Below are 24,010 nucleotides of genomic sequence, written 5' to 3'. Positions count from 1 at the left end.
TATGGGTAGCACTGTAGGAACACTGGTGAAGTTCAGGAAATCCCTCCCTCCAGATAAACATAACATTTCTACTTACAGTGAGCTCTACCAATCTGTAATACTCCTGGGGAAACTTTTGGTGCCAGCTTTTGACATTCCCAGAGGTAAAGCACAGACTGAACACAAGCATGTGATCAGTTTGGGACCAAATGCCGGTTTTGGGTCAAGTGCGTTTTCCCCTGTGTCCTTGCACCAGAGGCCCCATCCTTGCTGGGGGCCTGCAGCGGCTGCTCCGTGGCAGCTTGCTGCAGAACCGAAGTGCCTGCTGCCTCTGGGAACCCTGGCTGTGTCGCTGATGAACTTGGGGGATCTTCAGATACTTCCTCTTCTTTGGCCTGAAAACTGTGACATGATATTGCAAGTTTGTGTGGGGAGTCAATATGGAAGGACAGGGCCTTTTGTCAGCGTCACTACCAGCAGAAAAGTTACAATCACAATGAGGACATAGTCTAAAAATACTTGTATTCTGTATAAATCAACCAGCATAGAGATTGTATTTACATCCATCACTGTTCTCAATGTAAAGATCAGTGTTCATGAAAAACGCCTTCACTATAGAGCAGTCAGTAGGGTGTGAAGTATGATTTGCTCTTTGCTTTGATGTTGTTTCTTCTTTCATGCTTTCTCTAAATCCATGTCTGAGTAGGGAATTTTATTTATTAAATATTAATGTAACTGGCCGGGCTGTGTAAAAAGGTGTGAGATTTTGATAATTTATTTGGGTTTGGTTTGGTTTGGTTCTGTTTGTTCACAAGGGTTACTGTTTTGCGCTGTGGATTTAATCTGACTTCTCTATTATTTTTATTTTTTTGCGAATTAGCTGCATTTTTGTTATGCTATCAGCTGTTCTGTAACTTCTAAGGACACTTGGAATGAAATGAAATTAAAACAGATGTTCTTTGCTTTAATAACATACACTTTATGGAATTTACTGTCTTACAGGATTGCGTCTGTATTTCTTTTAACCTTACAGTGTACAGATGCTAGAACATCCTTTCCTTCAAATATAATTTCCTCTCTTCAACTTCACATTAGATTCAGACATACCCATATTTATTTAGAATTATACCTGTAATTGGTAACGATCAGTATGATTCAAATTTGTCGTCACTTTTTTCTTATAAAACCCTGATTTAGCGGCTTGTAGCTTTGCAGTCATTTGAAGTGGGAGAATTATTTCATAAGCTGACCTAAACGGTAGGGGTGTTGGGTGAATCTAAAAGCTCAGCTTCGCATTTGTGGGCTTGTAAGACACATCTGCGCCAGCATATCTGGTTTTATAGCCTTTATAAAAATTAGGAAATTATATATGGGAGCAACAGTAAAAGGATGCTGTCAACATTGTCTCCCAGCTCATTTGCTTAAATACATGCTGTGGCAGAAAACATGAATCACAGAAGGGAAATGCTGTTGGTTTTGAACCAGCTTCCTGATTTGGGGCGATCTGGTTAATGGCTTTCAGCTCTTGGGGTCAGTAATACTGGCTAACTGTAAGCATTACAGAAATGTGGTTCTGTAACCTGGCTGCTTGTCTTAACTTTCCACATCCAGATTTTTGGTTTAGCTGCAGAGTATGGATAATATCAAATTAGAAAGTTTAAACAATAAATATGTTTAATGATCCAAGCGCCTCTGATTTTTTGTGTGTGTTATCCTCGCTAGAAAAAAAACAAAACAGCAAGCAAAGAGGAGTAACAGGAAATAACACACAGTCTTTGTTTGCTAAAGACAAACATAGCCTTGGGGGCATCAAAAAGCTTCTCTTCATATCAAAAAATACTAAAAGTTGTTCAGGGAAGGTGGGGGTTTTTTGTGCTTTGTTTTTCTTGCTGTTTTCTATACCCTTTTCTTTATTCTGAAGTAGGCTTACTGCTGTTCTTTTAGGCATATTGCAAACCCCCACCTCTGTTCCCAGGCTTTTGAGGAGGAAGAGGGCAGCTGAGGGCTGGGGAAATATTGGGGTTGGGATTAGTACATAGCAAAGAGGTTTATTTTCCCTTTGCACACAGAGGAAATTACTAGGATTGCTCATATTAATTTGTCTTTCTTAATTTATGTCTAGGCGCCTAGAGCTTTTTATGTTTCCAAAAGTTTAAATAAACAAACCTACAAATAAGAAGAATATTAATCTTGCTATTGTAGCTAATATAGTGGGTTATATTTTCAAAAGTTGCAATTTGGCCCCCCTCGTAAGTGGGTTATGAACTTACATCCCCTTCAATAAATGAATAAAACTGCAAGTTATTAAGGACCATTTGGAAATATATTTTTTTTTTTGAGTCTGTGTGTGTCTGAGTACCCAATTAACCTTTAAGTTTCTGTGCTGCTTACAAGTTGTTCAAACATTTTAGTAATGGAAGCTATTCCCACCACCTACTAACTGGCATGTAACTATGTGGAGGGTAGTTATCCGCAGGGTATTTACTCCGTGTAGGCTCCCCACAGAGTCAGTTAAGAGAAGTTTCTCCCCCAATTCAGAACAAGGCTCATCACCTTCTGGGAGAGTCTTTCACTTTACATTGCCCACCCAGGGAACTAGGGACAGGACTTTTTTTAACTAAGCTGCTCAAATAAGCGTCTTTGGATTGCTCAGCTGAGTTTCCAGCTACTGACTCACCTGCATCACTTTATCTTCAAGTATTTGTTCCTCTGCCCAGCAGCTCCCACTGATACATGTTGGTGTTGTGAAATCTGAGTACCACTAAGAAGTAGACTCCTTGGAGCAGGAGTTATTTAGAACTGGACAAGCAGAATTCAAAACATCCAGAGTGAATGGACACTTTTAAAAATGTTGATAATAAAATTATTGGGAATCTTTCAGTGCTGTAGCAAAGTCTGACACCTTGAAAACTGACTCACACATGTTTTTAGAATACTGCAGAACAAGTCATTATATTAAAAGCTATGCTTGTAATATGCTGTGTCTTCATATGGTCTCATTTGGAAGTCTCAAAGCAACACACAATTCCCCTAAGTTAAACCTCATCGTCTTGTAGGCAGGCAGGTAGGTGAAGGAGACTGTTTCAGTCCTAAAGTGAAATTGTGTCTTCCTTAGTATAAGCAGTATCAGATTCTCCTCATTCACCTGGTGGCAAATGCATTCCCATAAGTGATGGCAAAGTTTGGCCCAAAGGGTTCCGATGAGTGAAAGCAGCACAAGAGGAAAGGTGCATCCTAAACCCAACTGAAAGTGAGTGTAAGAAGAAAATGTCTTTTTTTCCTGTTTTTGAAACAGTGGTTGGCAAAATACTAGGTGGTGTGGCTTATTAGTTCTTGTATTTCTGTAAGAAAAGAATTTATAGTACTTCAGCAGTGAACAAAGAATGATGTTGCTATGGTGACTTTTTGTTGCGTGGCAGGCAAATGTAATAATCAGCTGATTTGTTTGTGAGGTCTAACATACTACCTAGTCTATATTTTGTAGGGCTTTTGGTAGCTTTATGAAAGCTGATACAAAAGACTGCCTGATGAGAATACTACTAAATTTGGGGGAAAGAGAAAAAGAGAAGTGATAAAATACAGAGATGCCATCTAAACAGAATACAGAGTTCTTCACCTGGCCGATTAATAGTTGCTGATGTTGAAAAGGTGCCATCACCCAGCACTCCTCAGGGTTGACCTATCGATATACTAAGAGCCTGGAATAGTTTTAACAAACTGAATACTTCATCATCAGTTACATCAGCCTTCACATAAACTTAGTTTGTTCCAGAGCCACTTTGCAGGACTCATTCAATTGAAGGAGAAATACTGAAATAATTTTCATGGAAAGAAATAGACTTACCCCCTCATTATACAGAAAGTAATGTTTCTAAAGACACTTATGAATGCTTTCTAGATGTTATACTGACTACTACTTGGGCTGTGATCCTGAAATCCTTAGACAACAATAGATGTTTGTCAAGCCTGTGCACTCCATGGAATTATTAACTGTTAATGATTTGTATTTTTTTTTCTCATGAAAAGGCAGAGTTGTTATAATTACTTACCTAATGCTGCAGATCGTCATGCTTTGCAAAACCCAAGAAAGGCATTATGCCTGCTCCATGGGGCTTCTCCGCACAGTGCAGTGCAGGAAGGAGGCCAGAGGGCAAAACAGATCAGTGCAGATGCACTAGCGAAGGGTTTCTTAAAGACAGTAGTTTTGAGAAATCAGAAAGCATTTAGGGACAGTCGCAAAGCCCACTGAATTAGATAGAAGGAAAGGCTCGGTATAACAACGAATAGTGTAAGTGGACATAATGCACTGGAGTATTAAAGGGAAGCAGAAAGTGGAGAGAAGGGAGAGAGCTATCATCAGTGTAAGAGAATGGGAAGTCATTATCTGAGACATCAGAAAACAAGTGGAAAAATCTTAATGTCCCTAGTAACCTAGGGGTCACTAGCTTCACCACCTTGCCACTGGAGTTGAGATAAAGATATGCTGATTTTAATTGCTCCTCACTGAAGTACTGGTTCTACATTAATCTGTTTGCTATAACATAATCACTCCTTTCTGTCATTTCCTGCAGCACTGTAATCTAATACTGCTCAAGCGTCTCACCGTGTTCACATCCTCTATTGAGTAATTGTGGCTTCAGTTTCATGATGCATAGTCTGTTCAATCAGCCTGTAATTGCAGAGCTATCTGGAGGTATGGTTGATATACCTAAGTAATTATGTTTACTGTTAATAATGCAAATTGAATCTGTTGAGTTAGTCAAATCAGTCATCGTCACTTGCAAGCAGTAGTTTCTACAGATTATTTCTTCAGCTGCTGAGGGACTGTTTTTTCTAGTTCCACTTTGCTCATTTACACAAAAGATATTCTTATTGAAAGAAAACTTCGAAAATAAGAACCAAAGCCTCATCATGGAACTTCCAGTACTTACTATTGAGAGTGTGCAGAAATCTTGTATATTCAAAACAGCTGGAAAAGGCCCTGAATTCAGTGGAATGAGTGTGGTAGTGGCATGCAGAGTGAGAAATGAGAAATGCATGAATTTCTGTTCGCTTTCGGTATTGCTTCACATGGGGTTTTCAAATAATGGGCAGGATGATGAATTCAGGAGTATTTGGAGATGCCAGTCTCCTCTGGAAAAGCACAGGAGCCATGCATGTGCTGTATTCTGTCTTCTACAAGTCTACAAAGAAATCTATTGAAAAAAACTTTGTCCCTCCCTGATACAGATTCTTTCCCCCCCAATCCCATATAAAGTCAGCCTTAGCAAAGGTTTTCAGATATAAGTTTATAGTTAGTGAAAATTTCCATATTCCCTGCTTTAAAAATAGCTCGCTATTTCAGTTTCCTTGGGTTTCATTCACAGCAGTTTCTTTTGTACTGTATCATTCAGATGTTATATCTGACAGGATAATATACTTCATATTCTAGTGTGAAGTCTTTAGAGACCGTATGAGTTTGATTCGTAGGATTATATTGTTTTTCAATAACACCAAACTGCACTGGGGTCATACTATGACATTTTGGGCGTCACATCTTTCATAACCTTTTGGTTTAGAAGCTATGCTATTTACTCTTAACTGCATTTGAAACATGTAAAATCACCTGTTATATTAGTGACTTCTTGAATGGCAACATGAGGAGATTGTGATGCTTTGGTGACAGGCTGATGCACACAGTTCTTTGTGTCAAAAGCACTGCATCAGCGTGAGGACTGCAACTGTCTGTGCTGTGATTATTTGGTAGGATTTGTCTGTATCCCCTCTAACAAAAGAGAAAGTCTTCAACCAAAGATATATAGATTTATACAGGCTAGAGGTAGAAGAGACATTACTTTTTTTCAGAATATGTTTTTCAGTCTGGAAAAAAACCCCTGATGTAACCTATGAGAGTACTCCCAAGCTCAGTCTGAAGTGACCTATCTGACACAGGCTACATGTGACTCAACAGCAAGATGCAAAATTCTCTAGTCCCTTATCCTGCTTTCATCACTCTTAACACCTAAAGACAACTTTCTGTAGCAGCAGTGTATTGCTGGCAGGTCTCACATCCAAATAAAGGTCCAGCCCACGCATATTTATACATGAAATGTGATTTCATTGTGGCACAATTGTGGCTGCAGGAACCTCATGGAAGTGTTCCAGTTAATTAAATATGAAACAGGGACAGTAGTTAAAACAATATCAATGTATTTTGCTGTCAGCTCTTAAAAGGAGACATCTTTAGGCCATGGTAAAACAAACCTCCCCAGCCTGAGAATGAAAAAGGCAGATGCCTGCTCAGAGAAACAATGTTTCTTTGCAAAACTAGAAGAATTCCAGCTAAAATGATATGTTAAACACAGCACACCATTGGCAATAATTACACAGGAATGCCTGGACCTTTCAAACTACATTAGTAGTATATTTGGTAGAAAATACACATTAAGAATAGATCATGCATTGTAAGAAAAAGTGCCATGACAATATTCCTCCACAAATACGCAAGTGATACTTTATGGTTAGAAGTAAAATTCATTAAACAGTGTAATAATTTGACTCTCGTTTTCATCTCAGTGATTCTCAAATAGAGCTTAGAACTTGCCAGCCAAGATCTTCATGTGTATGTGTGCTGCTGTTTTCATGAAGAGATGCACTTTTTGCTCTAGGTTATCCTGGTTTCCCCCATTAGTCATTTATTGTTTGCTGTTGCTCTTACTGACAGTGCACACCTATGCAGCGGTCATACAATCTAAGTAAACTGTCTTCCTACACAGAAAGGTCACAGCTGCAGAAAAAAGTGAGATACTTATAGGCCAGTTTAGCTAATCCTAGATACATAATAAAGTGAGAGACTAAACAATGACAGAATGGGATGTGATAATAGAAATCACCAAGGAGAAAATATTTAACATTGCAAAATCAATAATAGAAAACAAAAAAGATCTAAGGAGTATTTACATGTATGTCAGGGTATATACATGGCAAGGGTTGGGAAGAACAGAATAATAGAAGAACATAAGCACTAAGAAGTGAGAGGTAGTATGTGAATAGGAATACCAGGATGACAGAAAGAAGCAGAACATGATGTTACTGCACAGACAAAGCTGCCCAGAGATGAGTCTGTCAAGTATTCTTCTAAACAGAGCATTGGAATAAAGACATTTAAAAGGACAATGAGCCAAATGTTTAGGCACACACCGCTGGCAATGTCCCGCTGTGGCTGTGAGTGGCTCTGGGTACAGCAGTGACTTTTTTCTTCCCAGCAGTATGTGGTACATCGTTTCCTTCTGCCGAAACCTGCTTTCTTGGGACTTCCCTGTCAACAGGAATTACTCACATTGTGTTCTTTTTTACAGCTTAGGATACTCCTTTTGTAAATGAAGAATTGGTCAGACAGTATGAATAACATTCGCAAATGGATCTCTTGAGCACATGTAATTGAGAGTGAACATAGCACCGTTGCAGTAAAATAAATCCAGTTCAGCCTCCAACAGCAGGGAAAACTGCAGTTTAAGGTACACAGTCCCAGAGTTCTCCCCCCTCTTCTGCATTTAGGAGACTGCTGGAAACTGTTGCTACTGTATTGTTATTCTGGGCAACTATTCCCTATGGCTCTATAAACTACATGAAAAAAATTATTAACGACTCTGAGTACAGCTATTTACATAATGTTTGTGGAGTTTCCTCAGGAAGCGTCCTCTGAACATGCAAATCTATCCTCATGTTGCCTGTGTGGTCCCTCAGCTCTGACTGACTCCAAACATCATTTCAGGTTCTCACGTGATGCAAAAGTGCACAAAGGAAGAACTGTCAAAAATGGAGCTTTTCAGGGGGTGGTGTTACTTCGTTTACACAAATCTCAGAAGTGCCCCTCAAGGCACTCTCCCTCTGTCCTCCTCTCTCACAGCCAGCCTGCTGGACCCGCAGGTGTGGGGCTGTGGCCACACTGAAGAGTCCCTGCCCAGCTGGTTGGAGTTGGCCCTGGCCATGCAGCAGCTCTGCAGGGGGAAAAGCCTTGCTGGCTTCTGTAAGGCAGGATTACAGAAAAGGTTAAAGAAAACAGTCAAGGGGAGCCTGCCAAGCCTACCAAATTTGCTATTTTTTCTTTAGCAGCACTGTCAACCTGTTTCATACTTCATTCCTCTGTCCAATTTAAGCTTTGAAGTTTCAGAGTATTAGGAAGGACTTCAGGGCATTTTCCCAATAAATCCAGGCTTTTGGCTTTTCAGATTGGAGCACAGTTACTACTTCATAAATTAGAAGGACTTCCAAGTTGGTGTTATAGCAATTAAATGGGAGCTATCACCATTTCCCTGGAAGCTAGACAAGAGCCCTCTCCCACTGTTTTTGATTTCCACTGTTGCTCTACCTCCAGTCCGCTCTGATGTTGGGACTTCGTATGGAGATGAAATAATTTTCTTCACTACAGTATGGGTGACAATATTTATTTGTCTCTTCATTACATAGTCTTGATAATAAAACACTATTTGCCTTTTTTTCCTAACATAAGTATCATTCCTCTGGAGCAACCCCTGAGTCCTTGAAGTAAGCATCCCAACAAAGGCAAATGCCAGGGCTTGGGTAAATGCAGACCGTACTCTCTACAAACTGTTTTCACAACAGAGAAGCAGGGCACTCCTTCGAAACCTAGACAGCAATTGTGTGTTCCCAGAAAGCCAGTAAGTCTCAGAAATCAGCCGTGATCGTGGAGAGTGAAAACTTCTCCATTTTTTATCCTGGTCTATTCTTTAAAGCGGCCACACTTCTTCTATAGCAGATAGTACACAGCATGTCTTAAACGTAGCACAACACCTGTGAATCTCATTCTGGAGGTCCTGACTTTTTCCTATGCATTTCCCAGGGGAGCCCACACATCCAAGTCAAGGTCATGATTTCTAAGAGGGGATGAGAAAGAATTTAGAGTAATGTGATTCCAGAGGATTTTGGTGGGTATCTGAAGCCCAACTTGGCATTTACCTATTTGAGGATATAGATTTGTAGCCTATAGTAACTACAAACTGCCCTGTACCCGTATGAACCATACCCAGGCAGGGGAGAAGCAGGCATGTTACTGTAAGTAATTTTGATACCTATGTAAAACTCATAAAATTGAATATCTGTTCTTTAGCCAGAAAAATCAGTAGCCTTCATAGCCGTGGTCTTTTTCACTTATGCTAGATTCTGAACTATTAATAAGCTGTCTTTAAAATATAAGGGCATTTTAAAAGAATGTAATATGACTCATTGCATTGTAAGGAGACAGTCTCTCTTTTTATTAAATAACTGCAGTCTGTGTCTCCTCAAAGTATTTGGAGCAGTTGATCTGTCTTTCACCTCCTGACTGGGTTATTGGCTATATCATAACAGGAAAAATGGCATCAAAATAAACGGTACACAAATGATGCATTTGTACAGTGAACGGCAGCACTGCCAATTATGGCCTGTGTGGACTTCATTGAAAGTCTGCAAATTGTTCAATATCATAAGCAAGACAAACTAGGAGGAGGAATCACTACAGCATGTGGATTCACTACCCCAAACAGATGTATTTGTAAGAGAACCTACTGCCAGTTGAAAAGTGATTACTGATATGATTATGAATATTAGATCAACAGGCTGACAATAATCATGGTAGCCAGATTTTAGTCTCTGGCAGAAATGAGATTAAAAATTGAGGAGTCCTCTCATGCAGACTAACTAAATTTCCTGTACGACATAAGCATTCTTTACTAAGCTTGTCGAACAAAAAGGCTACAAGACATCCTGAAATAGCAGTTCCAAGAAAACTATCATTTCGTCTATTTTTCTTCCTCTGAATAGGTCAATGCCTGACACTCCTGTCAGTTTGTTCTGTAGCCCACTCATGCATTGTGGAATGGGAGCCAGGTTTGATGAGTGATCCAGACATGGCACAGAAGGCAGCAGAGCTAGATCACTGCTGGGTGAGGTATCTCATCTGAATCTGGAGTAAGGCAACTCGCATGGGTACTGGACAAGCAGGCTGGTGCATGGGCTGTTCAGAGAGCAGCCAGGTTTGAATTGCAGTGTCAGAAGTCACCACTGTCCATGCTAAGCACACAAAGGTTTTGGCTGAAGGCAGTGCAACCCCTGGGGAGGCAGCCAGCACCACTTGCCTTGGAGTCTGCATGTTCATAGCACTGGGTACCTTCTGCTCCTGCCGGTTTGCAGAGTCAGAACATTCTTCCCCCTCCTTCAGGGATGCTAAATCCCTTTTAAGAGGCTCTTCTCAGAGCTTCCTGCTGTCTCCTCCTGATGACTTTTCTGTGGAGGCTACTGACAATCCAACCCCATGTTAACAACTGCTGGCTGCGGTCCTTATATGTAACATTCACAGCACTGCCAACCCCAGATCTCAAAGCCATGCTGTAAAACACCGAAATGAGAATCACAATCTTCTCCATGATTTTTAGAAACATATTTTAATGGCCCCTCTGTCCTCAGCTTTATGACCTTACAGAGTGCATCAGAACCTTATGTTCAAGGTTTACTCTGTGACCATGAGAGAGGACTTTCTTTTATAAAAGAAAGCTGAGATGCTCCTGGATCACAGTAATGCAGTGGCTGGGAGTTCCAAGGAAAGTGTTCAGTATCCTCAATACACCAATAAAATAAATGGTGCTGACAAAACCCATGATTATTGATGATCACTCCAGGAGTGAAGTGAAGACTTTGCAAAGCAATGATAAAACAGTTAGAACTGGTTGGCTAGACAGAGCAACAATAGCTGAAGCAACGAAAGGAGAGGTGCTGCCTGGCTGCTGGCTGAAGCATGAAGGGATTTCAGATGATTCCTGTCACCTATAGCTGGAGAAGGTTTTTCCAGAAGAGGAAAGTGTCTGAAGATGTGTAACAGCAAATAGAAAAACAATGAGACCATTGTTTCCTTTTCATCATTAGCTTGTGGTAGAAACATGGGTAACTCACTGTTTACATACACCCTCAATAAAAAAGGAGCGTTGGGCAGGCAGAGGTCTGACAATTAAAACAAAGGTCCTCAATTAAAACAAAACCAGCAGGAATGAGACATCTTTGTCTGTGCTGTCAGACTCCTTGGAAGAGACAAAAATTGCTGGAGGAATCCTTAACCTTTTATTTGCATTAATATTCTGAGTTTGTAAACAATTCTCTTCCTCCCATGGTAAAAGAGATGCAAGGAAGGAAAACAGCCCTGAGAGTTTTGGATCTGGGGTGAGATATGTCCTCTGGAGCCACCCTAGCCAGGCTTCCCAGAGACTTGGGGCTACTAGAGAACTCCTGCACTTGCTGCTGGCAACTAAAAGACAGTATCACACAGAAACATGAGTGTCCAAGTGTTCAGAAGGACCAGGAGGGCTTCTTTTCTCCTTCTCCTTTCCATTCTCTGTGCATCACGGCTGAACATACTTACTGAGAACCTGATGACTGAGGATTTCTATACATGCCAAAGACAGTCTGGATTTCCTCCCTACTTGTGTGACCTGGAGGGAAGGATACACTTTGAAACAGGCAGAGAAGTTCAGCTTTCATGACCCTATCTCTTTTCATCCTTTCCCCTCAGCTCATGTGGTGGCCAGACATCCCAACTGCAAAATACCCTGAGGTAGGAGCATCAGCCCCAGAGGAACTGGGCACAGACAACTCACTTCTCAAAATGGCTGATGAGGAACAACCAGCTACTGAAAGCACTCAGACCCAGCAGACACACGGAAACCTGTAGTGACCAGCCCAGAGGGAAAATCACTGGTTGTTACTCTTGTGCTCCCAGTCCTCCAGAACAGATGCAGAACAGACAAGCAATAAGGAGGAATGGAAACATACACATTATCACCCACAGCATGCCGGGAAACTCCCTGCACATGATGTTCAACCATAGACATAGGCAGCTGGGCCATTTGCCACACCAAGGCACTAGCTCATTGATTTACTTTTCACTGTGGAGAAAAAGAAGAGATGAAACTTTCCTCCCATGCGGCTTGTCGCAAATGATTATTGTAGCAACTCACTGTGAGACCATGGAAAATGTCATATTAACATCTTTTTTTATATTTAAATGCAATACCTGTTTGGAACATATGAGCTGCTTGTTGCCTTTTTGGCCACCTCCACATTATCGCTGGCACTGTGGAGAAGCTCTCAAGTCCTTTATCTACACAGGTAATTGAAAATAAACTACCACTGTCTGAGCATGAATGCAACACTCGGGACCAGAACTGGTTTTGGTCATTAGGCTAATTCAACTTGCTGAAAGTAAGTTTACACCAGGTCTGACTAAGAGCCTGCCTGCAGGAAGCAGTGGCCAAGGCTAAGAGCTCAGATGAAAAGTCCAGAAGCAGCACTAATACAAATATTTTCTCACTAAAAAAGTGGAAGTCTATTACAGGCCTGTAAATTCTTTCAGCTAAACCTAGGTGCATGAGACCAGAAGAATTTCATGCTGCTTGAGGATTATGTTATTGAACAGCTATTGTTGCCATTAGCCTTAATAGAAAAATCCTCCTTGAAGCATATGTCAGTTCATTGTCTGAACACTGCCTTTAGCTCAGTTATAAATGTCCTATCTAATTACCAAGTCAGAATCAAAAAGCTACCAAGCACATAACATATTCCAACAAGTTCAAGAAGCCAGAAGGGGCTACTTGGGTCATGAAAGCCAGACCCTATAATCCCAGCCAGCCACACAATAGGCATTTAATTCACCACATTCTTCAGAGCATCCCCTCTGTGCCATAGCTCTGACCTGGACACATTTCCCATACATACCCTGGGATAAGTATAACCTCTTTTGTACACCACCAAAAGTCCGCAGGACTGTAACATGCCATGGCAAAAAGGCACAGGAGATAAAGAGTCACCACAACCTGAGGTCCCTGCAGCAGTGGGGCTTTAATTGGGTGAACACACCAGTCTGGTCTAGAAACTGATGGCAGCTCATCTACCCTTCAGTTTGGGTTTTAATCTACAGATTCTTTCTTTTGTCACTTGGGGACAAGTAATTTCAGTGACTGTTTTCTCCCTGTAAATTGCATGGGTAGTTTTGTTACTGTGCCTGTTGCCATCTTTGTGCCTCTGGTTAGAAACTGTCAAACAGTTTCTTACTCAAGCACTTCTGATTGCAGATTTCAGATTGTTTACTTGCTTTTGATTTGGTTTCTCACAGAAAGCCACAGCCAGAAACCATGTCCACAAATGAGAGAACAGGGCTGTGTTGCTAATTAGCGCCCTGCCAATTTGTCATATTTTACAAAGCCTAATCTCCCGGCACAAGTGGCCACATGTTACACTGCTCTAAATTTGCCCAAGAGATCAAATGGAAACTCCAGTGGTTCTTTTCCAAAAAATGGAAAATTAAAACAAATGTCAAAGATGCTCTGAGGCCCTTTGTCACACTTAAGAACACATTATTCCTATTGATTCATCTAGAAGGCATGAAGCATGCCTAAGCCACAGCACAGAGTGAATCTGAAGTCTGTCAGGAGGAAACTGATCTGTGGAAAGACAAAATGATGAGCAGATGAGCATAAGCCCCAGTGTTCCCCAGCACTGCAAGCAAACTGCAGGGGCACCCCTCACCCAGGCAGCTAACGCTGGTCTTCTGGCAGAAGCTGTGCTAGAAGGCACATGTGGCGGAGGGCAGAGAGCCTGTCACAACAGAAGTGTCTATACAAATGCTCACCCAGAGGAAACTATAAGATAGTGATGAAGCACAACAAAGGCAGTGCTGACACTCCCAACCTTTCAGTTGCCTTTCTGCTTTGTATGTCAGTCCTACAGAGATCAGCCTGAGCTTCCCTGGGAACACGCCTTTTCCCACAGCTGAGGTCAGGGCAGCCACCTGTCTCTCTGCAGTGGCTGGTTGTCTTCTCACTAGGATGGAAAGCACTGTTGACCCCTAACTTTGCAGAAGCTGCTGCTACTGTCCTAGCACTGAGGTGCAAACTCAGAGCTAGAGGTGCAAGCTGAAGGAATAACTCATTCCCACAGCAGCAACCTCCAAGCCTTCAGCGTGAAGTGAGGCATGAAGGAAGGAGCATGCCACAGGAGAGCAGCTACCAGGATTTTGTAGTACAAGATGTCAGTGCATCTGCCTGTCCATGGGAGATGTGAGAGCACTTTGGGGTTAACTGCAGTGAACCACCTTATGTCTTTCTCATACCTGTAGAAACCACTCTGAGGAGTTAGCACAAGTACATCCTAGCAGGCGTATGTGCCACTACTGCTTGTGATGCCAGCTGGGGAGAGCATTTAATTTGAAACATCTAGGAAGGACTGAACTGCCTCAAAAAACTGGGACAGCCATGCTGTGAACATCTTGCACCCCAGATCCTCAGCTGCTCTGCAACATCTGTTAATTGTCACAACATGCTATGGCATCGATTTTTATTGCTTTGTTTTTACAGGAGTAAACAGCTTGAAGAACAGGTGAGTGATGCTAGAAAGACAGTTCTGTTTTGTGTAGTTTTATCAAGTCTGTAGATCTTCTTCTTAAAAATTGGAGGAAATTTTACATACTGGTACAGATCTCTGGAGCTGGGGTGTGGACAAGAATGCCCAAAAGGTACCAGTAGGGTGCAACCACCCCAAAAAGTGTAGCTATATTGCAAGTGGTAGCTAATGGTGCCATCCATTGGCACAATGTGGAGAATGGAGGCTTTCAGAGAGAGGATTTCCCTACTCAAAGGCAAAAGCAGTCACTTAGATAACTAAAAAGAGTAGTCATATCAATCTGATGCCATTACATTTAATGGAGCTGAATGTGAGACTTCTGCTGAAATAAAATAGTCTTACAGCAGTGCTAGGAGAGAGAGACACATTCTACATTGTAGCAGCCTCATGGGAAGGAGATCAAGATGACGCTGTGAGCTTAATCACAGAACTGTGGTTATTTTGCTCATTGCAAAAGTGAACATGAGATTGATATTTACATAAATTCCCTAGGAGAGCTGAGCACAGGTGGAGTGACTGGCTTCCCCACCAGTATGGCCCAACAGGCACACACATCTCTGGCTCTGTATTCTCTCCTTTGTAATTTCTCTTTGCTTCCAATGTCATGCTGTTACAGAACCCTTATTACCATGATAAGGGCTTGGTAAAAGTGACTTTCACAAAAGACTAAACAGCTTCTCTCCTAAAATTTCAGAATTTTTAAAATAAATAGGTTAAAAAATTGTTGTTTGGACTTTCTGGTCAGAGATGCAAGTATGAATTCTCCTTCTCCATTCCCATACACAGTCTATATTGGACTAATGCACGGTGGAAAAATGGAAGCAGAGAGAAACTTTCCTCCTTCCCCTTAATGCATGGTCAGGGTCTCATTCTCTGGCCCCACACAGGATCTCACAGTAAAGTAAGGTTTAACTCTTACTGTTCCCCACTGAAGGGTATCTATCTAACACTGACTCTCTGCTCCCAGTTTTTTCTCTCAGCTCTTCTTCACAGGGCAAGACTTGCTGGCATGAGTAACAGTTAGATCTGCAAAGGATTTGTGCCTCAATTCACACAAATGGCCATGACATGACAATACAGAAAGTCTGAGCTGCTAAACTGTAAACACAGTTGCTGCACAGCCCTGGAGGTGCCTGGAGTTATTTCCATTATTATATCCTCAAAGTGGGTCCGTAAGCAGCTGCATTTTGGCTGAGCACCTGGTTTAAACTGTGGGGAATTCAGATGCTCCAGCTGTTTTATCTGCAGATGTTTTTGGAGCATACCTGATTTGGCTTGGGATAGAGTGGACCTGGGAGCAACGGGATCTCCCAGCTACCCTTTCTTCCAAACGTGGCAGTACCTGTGGCACTCTGAACACATGCTGTTAACACTGGTTTGCCTTGGACGTCAAGCAGACATGCCTTTTTCTGCCTACCCCAAAAGCATAAACAAATCTGTACTCATAGAGGAGATGGCAGGGTAAGAGCAGCTAAAAACAGTCTCTCATAAAAGTTACCCAAAATCCTAGTGTTTATGGTCTGCAGATTATAGATAGCTGCTACCCCTCAGATCAAAGTCCAATTCATAGCCCAATTAGCAATTGTGGCCTTGCTTTTAGTGCCACATACATGGGGAGGTCAGTAACAGCGTTGGTACAGGACAGGAAACATCCCAAACTAAATGCAAAATGGACATTAGCCTCTGGTCATCTTCCTTCCTTCCTACCCAGGCTTGGGTAGCTAGAACAAAACCACATGATTCGGACCATTTTTGGAGGAAATAATGCAGCTACCACCTGGCTTTGTGCCATGGCTCACTGCAATCACTCTTTCCTCAGTGCATTTTTTTACTGTACCATTCAAATAAATTTTGGAACAATAGATGATAATGTGACTGCCAGTCAGCTTTTTCACTCTCTTTTCTGCTATAATTATGGGCTTCTGTTCACTTCCTTATTACTCAAGAAATCTTTGGTTTTACATGACGATTTAATTAATCCCATTATTTTCCAAATTACAAATCACATTTTCAATTTCTGCATTTATCAGAGTGGCAAACCACTCAATTAGTTTTACAGTACAGAATTCCCATAAGGTCTGATTATTATAGATCAGCTCTGTGTCACTGTGTTGCATTTATCACTTGAGGTTCAATCATTTCAATAACCAGCAGGAAAAGAAAGCGTTCTGTATTTAAATTAAATCATTTCGTTCCCAGTTCAACAGAGCATTTAAGCCCATGCTTATGGGCTAGGAGGTCGCCAGGACTCAGCAGGTGTTTCAGCAGATGAGTGATGCATTGCTGTGTCAGGAAAGGACCTGAAAGAGCTCAGCTGTATGAAAATGATGTATCTAGCCCTTACAGCACACACTACACAGGAGAGCTGCAATGCACCTTCAGCAAAACGGCTTATCCTACAAGTATTACACAGATGCTTTCTGCAGGAGGTATGGGATGTTGGTAGAGTCAGCAGCAGCATTTTCAGCCGATTCATGTTTCTGAGCTTCTTGGCCCCAGATCAGTATAGTAAGAATGCATGTGTAAATGCTGCTGCAGATAACTGGGCTGAAATCCATGCTGACGTGAAGGTACACACTAGCTGGTATTGCTGCCTTCCACTGCAATCCTGCAGGGTTGCATGCTTGCTTTCCTGTACAATTCGGTGGGAGCTACTGGAGCCCTGTCGTGGCTCACTCCTACTCTAAGACTGACAATCTTAACACCTTTTTTTCAGAAAAATATTTGTCTCTTTGCTAGCTTCTGTTCAAAGGAAGAAGGGACAGCCATTAAAAGCTGCTTTGCATGTGCCCTCCACAGCACCATTTTACCCATTAGTTGTACCATGGCAACTGCTGATGTGGATCTGGGGTACAGGAGATCTGCTGGCTGGCAAAGGCTGTGAAAATTTATCTGTGCAAAAAGGTACCAAATGCCATTAAAAACCTACATCTGACTGTGGCAACCTGTAAAAGACACAAAGGATGCCACCCAAATTAACTAATTGTTTTATTAATTATTATTATCCTTGGAACTCATTCAGTACTTTGCAGTTAGTAGACTAAAAAGCTGTAATCAAATTTAAATTCCCACATTCTTTTTCTACCGCATGGAAAAGTTACTGCAAGGCAAAATACCATGTGAGTTTCTTGCGTGGAAGTATTGGGGTTGAATGGCAGGGGTTGAACAACCTTGCAGTCCCTGCTGGCTGGGCATCTGGGGTGGAAAGTCACATGACCAAATGTTTGTACTCCAGCATACACCCTGCTAATCTGCCTGCTCTGCACTGGCTGAGCTGTGAAGGAATAACTGTGATGCTCATACAATAGGAGCAAACCTGGCAACGGGCTAACGGATCTCCTACCCAACCCTGCAACTCTCTCCTTTGGATAAAAGAGGGCAGATATAAAAAATTTTCTTCTGAGAGGATGAGAAAAATGTTTTTTGCTTTGTTTGTGGCATTTTCTGTTGAAAATGCAAATTTCTAACTCTTATTTTCCCCAGGGAGCTCCTCAGTCAACCTTGCCAGGATGTACTGTATCGGTATAGCATTATGAAATCAGCTTGTATTTGATGTCTCAGTTCTTCAGACCATGGGTAAGTGTTCTATCAAGAAAGGAAACAATACTTTTTCCCCTTTCACTTATTAGTGATATGACTTACCATGGGTGTAAAAGAAGACCACTCTACTGGTATGAAGACCTATTTAAACATCTAATCTGTATTAAGACATGGGCCAATCAGTGATTTCATCCCTATGGACCTCAGTTTGACCTTTCTTGTGAAATTCTGTCAGCTCCAAGGATAACAGTGTGCTTTGTTTGGGAGCTTGTTGCTCTCATGTGGTTCACTTGTGCCTTGAAGATTATAGTCAGATGCAGAAAATACTTATATAACATAGTGTATCCTAAGCCAGATCCTGCAAGAGCAACATGTGCTCCCACAGCTTGCTGGGATTCTCATTTTGTAAAACTCTCAATAGAATCATATGATAGCTGCAAATTTAAAAAAAAAAAAAAAAAAAAAAAAAGTCTTATAATCTGGACTCCCCAGTGAGCCTTTTGCAGGTCTTGGCCTCACTGGTCTGACTCAACTGCCCTTGTTGGATGAATCATAGCATCCACTTCATAGAGAGGAGCCTTGACACAGTGCTGCTGCCAAAGCAGTGGGATGTATTTGAGAATAACTGGTTGGGAGCAAAGTGCTCCAACTTCTGTTTGGTTATAGCCAACAGGTCAGTGTGCTGCTCCTGCAGTTCAGAACAGCCCCTTCTGGAGGCCTTTTGATTTTATCCAGGGACTTTCAAAACTAACTATTAAAGTAACAGCTACTGTGAAAAGAGTTTTTGCCTCTGATGCTTCAACAACTAAGCACATTGATTTCTCAGTGAAATGTACTCTGCTGTTGAATCATGTAGTCTGTATTATCAGGGTTTCTCCCAGAAGAGACTGCATTTCCTACTCTCGTCAACTTTTGTATTTATTAATCTTAAGTCTCAAAGTCTTCAAATTGATAGGCAGAGGCACAAGAACACACTGGAACAGAGTAGAAGTTAAAATACTGTCTGAACAATTATATTAATTTGGAAAGACAATTTGTAATTAGTTTAAGGTCCATAAAGACAAATCAAAAGCATTTAATGCACAACTGCAGTGCATATGTGCTGTTTATTGTCAGTGCTTTTCTTGCGTAGTTCTCAATGCATCCTACAGAAGTAAGCTACTGCAAACCATACTACGGGTGGGGAAAATTAATTATAGGGAGCTTAAGTTACTTTTCCAGACCAATGCTCTGAACCAACATCATACAGGGCAAAGTCCAGGCTTCATAATTCCCTATCTGATGTACCATAGTGCATGAAATAGTAACCACAAATAGAAAAGCAGTGGAGTTGTGCTCTAAGCCACAGATTTCACATCTCAGCTTGGAGCCCAGCCTACCCGTTTTCCAAGCCTTGGGTGCACTGGTGTGTTTATAGGGGCAGGTGTGCTGGAAGTTCCCAGCTGAAAGCCACTAAATGCAAAATGCAAAGCAGCTTAAGTGCCAAAGTCCAATTTTTCCAAGGTCCAAGGGAAAATAAGAGTGAAACAGGTAGCCTGAGCCCTAATTTGGGTCTGCACATCTAGAAATTATTATCTAAAGCACCCACAGGACTTGAGCTTCATCTGAACTGAAAATGAGCTGGGATCAGAAGATACATTGAAGTTCACCACTCCTCCCTCCTTCACCAAGGCTTTGGCTCCTACAGGATCTTCTGGTGAGGGTCAGCTGAGATTTCTGCTGCTCTAGTGAATAGACCTTTCTTTTCCCAATGCTTGGATCATGGGCAAGAGCCCTCCCTTCCTCTGGCAGCATGCTGTTGTTCTGGTCTGAGTGGCCTTGTCAAGCTGTGTCCTGAGACAGCTTGCACTTTGGCTGACTGTGGTTTGAGGGTCTCTAGAGCTGGATCTATTGTCTCATAATGCAAACCCAATCATGAAGCAAATTACTGATCTGGTAAGAATTCACCCAAGCAACTGAAGTTCCTTCAAAATATTTGCACTGGCAAGCTTGCCAACCTTGTATTTTCATCTCCGTGAAGGCAGGAAGCTGGTATAAACTCCTTGTTCTGTGCCCTGGCTAATATAATAAAAATGCAGTTGCATGTATGTGTTGGGGCTGTGGTATTATTGTGTGGTATATGCTTCCGCTGTTAACAATCACAGACCATGACAGTGGGTCTGATCACGAGAATAATTCCTTCAGTCCCTTCCAGCTTCTCAGTAAAGAAGGACATTCAACAGCTAACCTGTTAAACTAGGGGAATTTATTTCCCGTGGTTATCTGAACTCAGACAACCACAAAAAACATAACAGACTCCTGCACCCTCACTGAGGACAGAACTCAAATAACTCACAAAAGAGAACCATGGAAAAAGCCACATAGCCAAAACATGTACACTGATTTATTCACTGTATGGTGGGATGATAAACTCTTCTGCTTTTATACCTCAAGCACAACAAACCTCATTTTAAGTCTATTCACAGCTCGTAGCAAGCTATAGACTTAAAAACAGTCAGTGTACTTCAAGGGAGGTGTAAAGGCCGTTGTCATTCAGCAAAGCTATAATTAATCATGATCATATTCTTTGGTGACTAATTAGGAATTAAATTATGTTATTATTCTTGTTTTTCAAACAAACCATGGAAGCTTTAAATTACTGAAGGGAAATATTAGCTGTGATCTTAAGATATTGAAATGCTGTGATAATACTCGAGTATTTATGTTTGAATTCACTTACTGCATATGGCTCACTCTTGAACAGATGGCAGGAATTTTTGCTTCTGAATGTTGCTGTGATGGTGGAAGGTCAAGAATCCCTTAGTTACAGCAAACCATTGCGAAGAGTAACAGCGATTGAAAAGTGACTACAGTTGTTTTCCTGCACCGGCAACCAACCAACCAAGCTGGAGTGTGTGCTTATGGCAAGACAGCCACCCGCAGCTGCTGGCCATGCATCTCTCTCCTTTCCTCTGTGGTGCATGTGAAGGATGGAGGTACAGAGACAGTTAACGTGATAAATATGTTTTGGCTACGAAAGTAAGATGCCAATTCCAAGGATATTGACTTGATCAGAGACATCTTGTTGGGCAACACTTGTTTTTACAAGGAAAGGTTAACTCTGTCAATCACAATAAAATCTTGATTCAGCCACAAATACGCTCAAACATAGACTCTGAGAAGAGGATTCTAAGGCTTATAAAATAGGACCCAACAGGTGACTGATTTGTGTGTTTCTTAGAAAAAAAATCAAACATTTCTTTTTAAAGAACATCCAGTATTATTCTTGTTGTAAGAAATAATTGCCCAGACAGGCCTAGTGGTTTGGATCAATGCAACAGCGTTATATCACTAGGTATGTTCTGTCATTATTCTATATTTAAACACTGGCTATAGTCTTCCCCCCCCCCCCCCCCCCCGATCAAAACTACCTGTATATAATAAGCTCTTTCAAAAGTCTCCCTTCTCCTATCATACATGCTACCAGCAAGCCTTGTTGTTTCATTTCTCACAAGCTCAAGTGTGCTTGCTTTTTGTATCAAGGAAGTTTTCCACCCAAACAGAACACAGCTGCTGCACTGTTGCCTCTTGCCTGAACCCACACAAGAGCTCCTGTTCTCACACCCTTCACCAGTGCTATACCATCCAACTTGTTCAGTTCAGCTCCTGCCTCTGCTGCCTCCCTTTCTGCACTTTGCTGTGCAAAATCTGCCCCCATGCCCTAGACTGCCTGTGTTTCCCATCTCACACAACACAGCAGTTTGTGTACTTTTTGGACCATCAGCCTCTCTTTTGTTCTCATGGTACATTTTAGGAGACATCTTCTCCAGCTAAGAGCCAAAAGGGACTGTGGCATTTGCTTATGACACAGAGCCTGTGGTACACATAGGTTCCTGCTAGGAACTGGTTGTGCCAGGAAGAACCTATAAAAGTGGTGCATTTTTCCATCCCGGCACCGTGCCTTTCAGTGCAGGTCACCCTGCTCATGTCTCAACACAAAGACCACAGCAGATGAGGTCACCATGCTGCTGCTGCTGTCACTCCTTCACCTCTCAGGACAATGAAGGAAGAGAGTAAGAGGCAAAGCAAACTCACCTTTTGCTGTGTCACACTGAGGAAGTTGTGCCTTGCAGCGCACTGCCAGAGTGGCAGAAGGGCTGTTGCAGGGAAAGGCCTGAGCGGGCAAGCACAGGTGCACATATGGCAAACTAAAGGACCTGCAGGTGTTAGAGGTACTGGTCAAAACACATCACTGAAGGGAATGGGGTCACTGCTGTCACCAGTGTAGGGCAGTTTGGTCTGTTTGTCTGAGGACAAGACTTACCCATTTTCAAATTGCCATAGAACTAATTGTCTACACAAGCCAAGGGGTTTTGGAGGCTTTATTGAGGAGGCGGCTTGCTTCTTGACAAGCACACATAGCTGTCACCTGTATTGCATAATTAGCTTCCTACAATCCAGTCTGTGGTGTTTCAGAACCTGATAGATCCCACATCTGACAAGGCCATTCCTGTTTCTACGCCATGCTTCAATTGTCTCAGTTTGCAGGAAGCATTTGGATGTTAAATTTTATTTAAGCCATTATGTTTCATTTTTATTGAGAATCTTTGACTCACCACTTATTTAGCTGCTTCGGTTGCTTGTATGGCAGGCTGCCCATTGCCAAGGCACCCAAGCACCTCATCACCAGTTTAAAAGTCAGCAGACTGACAAGCCCCAAATCCTGAGAGACTGGGCCAGATTTTACAGTGGGTGATTAATCTTTCAGTTGACAACTTCCAGCAGCTGATACTGGGAGGTTTAGTTCTCTGTATTGACAGCACAAATGTCTCAGCTGGTCTTAGCCATTTTATGTGACATGAAGAGATAACGTCTAAACTAGCTGATCCCTGATGCAGAGGGGCCAGTCCATGTTTATTGGTAATATAATGAAGGCTATGTACTCTAGTGCCACTGATAGCCCTTGATGTTGGTGAGAAAGGAGCAGAGGGGTCTGTGTGGGTCATTTTCTTCACCCATGGTATCACCGCTGTGAGGCATCTTGTAATAAAGTAGTATGGCTGGGAGCTTCATGGAGGGCCATGCATGGTACATTCCTTACAGCCTCAGAGACACTAAATCAGTGAGTAGATTGTGGGAGATCCTGTAGTTGATTTATAATTATCCCAATGGCAGCCTATTCTCCAAACAGTGTTGTTAAGAGGCAGAATCATTTCACTAGACTGTAAAATGCTTGAACAGCAGACAAGATTTATGACACATTGTGTGTGAGCAATGAAGTTAGTTTAGTAGTTACAAACATTGTCAGATACAATGAGTAACTGAGATTTCCAAAATTGGGGTATTTTTTAAAGTTATCCTTAGAAAGCCTCAGAACCATTAAAAAGAATTGCAAAATCAAATTATGGACTTCAGAGTAGATTCACAAAGTAGTTATTGTTAGTTTTAGATAACTATATAAAAAAAATTTAGATTCTCAAAATTAATCTCCTGCTACTAAGCAGCTCTTGAGGATACACAAACCAGATTCAGTAAACATACAGCCTATGGGCATGTGGACAACAACCAAGATCTGAGTGGCATCCAGCCCCTTCAAGCCTACAAACTGATGGTACACTGAGTGCTCCCCAACCCACACTGCTTGCAGAACCTTCATCCAACAAGCTAAGAGTGTTACAATGTCAAAACACCACACATTTGGGAAAAGGTAATGCCATCCTTTTTGGCCAATACTTACAGCAGTCTCCATGAAGTTTTTCAACATCCTATGACAGTGTAGTTAACACAAGCTATAAAGCATACAGGAACATCAGCACCAAAACTGTTGAGCACTCCTGAGGCATTGTATGGTGTTTCTGGTCATTCCTGCTCTCCTCACCAGCTGCACAAAAGTGTCAGCCCCACATAGGGCCATGCTCTGAACTTGGGGCTGCTCCTGCACAGCTTTCTGACCCCACCAAATCTAACTTTTAAAGCATGGCTGACAAATATGTGTTAGAGCTGGGTGTGCCAGGGGGAACTGGCAAGCTGCTATTCGCATCTGTGCCTGCCCAAATCACCTATGAGAACCCAGGTATGAGGCTGTCCT

The 24,010-nt window shown here is 41.9% G+C and overlaps 1 protein-coding gene across 1 annotated transcript in view; it reads right to left on the bottom strand.

The window, feature by feature from the left end:
- Positions 1-483: 483 nt before the first annotated feature.
- Positions 484-24,010, bottom strand: part of KCNK13 (potassium two pore domain channel subfamily K member 13) — a 120,906-nt gene continuing 97,379 nt past the window's right edge. Inside the window, exon 3 of the mRNA XM_080396735.1 lies at positions 484-24,010. This exon is cut by the window's right edge and continues 12,183 nt beyond it. The gene's annotated coding sequence lies outside the window, so the exon portion shown is untranslated.

The sequence above is a fragment of the Falco punctatus genome, assembly GCF_963210335.1.
Source record: "Falco punctatus genome assembly, chromosome: 7".
Lineage (NCBI taxonomy): Eukaryota > Metazoa > Chordata > Aves > Falconiformes > Falconidae > Falco > Falco punctatus.
This window is presented reverse-complemented; position numbering and strand designations above follow the sequence as displayed.